Source organism: Eriocheir sinensis, chromosome 49 (assembly GCF_024679095.1).
Source record: "Eriocheir sinensis breed Jianghai 21 chromosome 49, ASM2467909v1, whole genome shotgun sequence".
Taxonomy (NCBI): Eukaryota; Metazoa; Arthropoda; class Malacostraca; order Decapoda; family Varunidae; genus Eriocheir; species Eriocheir sinensis.
The window spans coordinates 7,083,637-7,086,458 of record NC_066557.1 but is presented as its reverse complement, the minus strand read 5'-3'; positions in this window follow the sequence as shown (position 1 = coordinate 7,086,458).

Below are 2,822 nucleotides of genomic sequence, written 5' to 3'. Positions count from 1 at the left end.
TAATAGTGTCAAAACTGTACAGAAACGAACACTGCATTGTGTATCTCTACAGAACCAGTCTAACATGTGCAGTTAATATTTTCAAGTGTACAGAACCAGTCTAAAGTGTGCAGTTAATAGTTTCAAGTGTACAGAACCAGTCTAAAGTGTGCAGTTAATAGTTTCAAGTGTACAGAACCAGTCTAAAGTGTGCAGTTAATAGTTTCAAGTGTACAGAACCAGTCTAAAGTGTGCAGTTAATAGTTTCAAGTGCACAGAACCAGTCTAAAGTGTGCAGTTAATAGTTTCAAGTGTACAGAACCAGTCTAAAGTGTGCAGTTAATAGTTTCAAGTGCACAGAACCAGTCTAAAGTGTGCAGTTAATAGTTTCAAGCGTACAGAACCAGTCTAAAGTGTGCAGTTAATAGTTTCAAAGGTTAACAAAACCAGACCCTGTATTGTTGTTTCAAAACTGTACAGAGCCAGTCTAAAATGTGCAGTTGCTAGTGTCAAACTGTACAGAATGACACTATAATGTGCAGTTAATAGTATCACCAAAGACAAACAAACGAATAAGAGTTGCAGGGAAAGGGACCAGAAAGTGAAATAAAGATGAAGATTAGAAAGAGACAGATAAAGTTGTTAAGATACGTGAAGGGAAGGGGAGAGTTGGAAAATGTGAGATTGACAAATAGATCAGGGAAAAAGAGCGAGAGGAAGACAGAGAGAGGTGCATGGTAAGAGCAGCGTGTGGTGGACATTGTGCTGGACAGTTGCTGCAGTACAGGGAGATGTGTCAAGCCATGGTCGCCAGGCCTGTAGGGCACGGCACTTCGGTAAGGTTAGGGAACAGTGTCAAGCTGCACAGAGCCAAACTGTACATCCAGCTAGGCAGTAACAGTGTGCAGCGACGAGGCCAGACATTCATGTAGGGAGGAGGTGCAGCGACGTGCAGAGGGTGTGGCCGAGGCAGTGTAGACACAAAGTAAAATTTTAAATATGCTTTATTTCAAAATACAAACATTTCCAAGACCAAACTCAAGACTATGCCATCACGGAAAGTGTTTTCATACAGGCATGAAATTATTCACCCCTTAAGGACATGAGAACAGTGCTGTGAGGCAGTAACAGCTATCCAACACAGCGGTTTGTGACTATAATGCTGCAGTAAAGTCTAGGCCTAGTACACACCATATTTCATTAGTGGTCATGCGGGAAACACCCTTCAGAGAGCACGTGGGCTGTCTGGCATGACTGTTACATCCAGAGAACTCTACACTTGATAAAGAATAATGTGGATTTGTTGGCTGAGGACTGGTAAGGCATAGAGAAGGAAGGGGAGGAGGAGGAGGAGGGGGAGAGTGAGGCTGTCTCCATCTGCAAAGGAGGAAGAGGAGGAGGGGGAGGAGAGTGAGGCTGTCTACATCTGCAAAGGAGGAGGAGGGGGGGAGGAGGAGTGAGACTGTCTACATCTGCAAAGGAGGAAGAGGAGGAGGGAGGAGAGGCTGTCTACATCTGCAAAGGAGGAGAAGAGGAGGAGGAGGAGGTGAGGCTGTCTACATCTGCAAAGGAGGAAGGAGGAGGGGGAGGAGAGTGAGGCTGTCTACATCTGCAAAGGAGGAAGAGGAGGAGGGGAGGAGTGAGGCTGTCTACATCTGCAAAGGAGGAAGAGGAGGAGGGGGAGGAGAGTGAGGCTGTCTACATCTGCAAAGGAGGAAGAGGAGGAAGGGGAGGAGAGTGAGGCTGTCTACATCTGCAAAGGAGGAAGAGGAGGAGGGGGAGGAGAGTGAGGCTGTCTACATCTGCAAAGGAGGAAGAGGAGGAGGGGGAGGAGAGTGAGGCTGTCTACATCTGCAAAGGAGGAAGAGGAGGAGGGGAGGAGTGAGGCTGTCTACATCTGCAAAGGAGGAAGAGGAGGAGGGGAAGGAGAGTGAGGCTGTCTACATCTGCAAAGGAGGAAGAGGAGGAGGGGGAGGAGAGTGAGGCTGTCTACATCTGCAAAGGAGGAGGAACAGCGATGAGGAGACTAAAGGATAAAGAAGAGGCGGAGGAGAAAATGGGTCAGGCAGAACAGAAAGAAGTGGAAAAGAAAAGAGGAACGAGAAGTAAACAGAGAAGAAAAATACTGAAGGAAAAAGAGGAGGAGGACCCCAAAAAACTTACTGAAACAGGAGAGTCAGGCACGGGAGGCTTGAGGGAGGGGGAGGCATTGCAGCGGTCAGAGTTACAGAAGCAGGATTTCTTGCCAGCATATCCAACTTCTAGTGTACTGCAGTTCTTGCCATAATGTTTCTCTTTAGCACAGCCCCGTTCCTCGTATTCATTGCCATCTGTAAAGAGAGAGAGAGAGAGAGAGAGAGAGAGAGCGAGAGAAGGGGGGGGGGGCTTGTAAAATTATATATAGGTGCATAACACGCAGAATTGTCCAGATCCAGATTGTGGGAGATATGGGAATGTGCGACTCGATCAGCATCGATTCAGAGGCTCTGAGCAGGTTTTTTTTTTAATAAGGCATCGATTACTGACATTCTGCTGACTTCTTGATCTTGATTTTGATCTTGATGTCACAGGTAGCTTGAGATTTCTCCCAGCCAGCCCTTTGTATCGGCAGAAAGAAAAATAAAACATACAGAAAATCGGCGTTCAGCTACTCGGGGCAAGATGTCATTGCCTACATCTTGCACGCCACATGCTCTCCAGGAACTCTTTCATCGCCTCAATCACTCGCTCCTGAATGGACCGTGTTGGCTATACAGGCAGCGTCACATGTGGCCACTCAACTCCAAGCTGAATTTTCCATAGAGTTCAAGTTATAGACTAGAGTGCGTCTGAGGCTGTCTCAG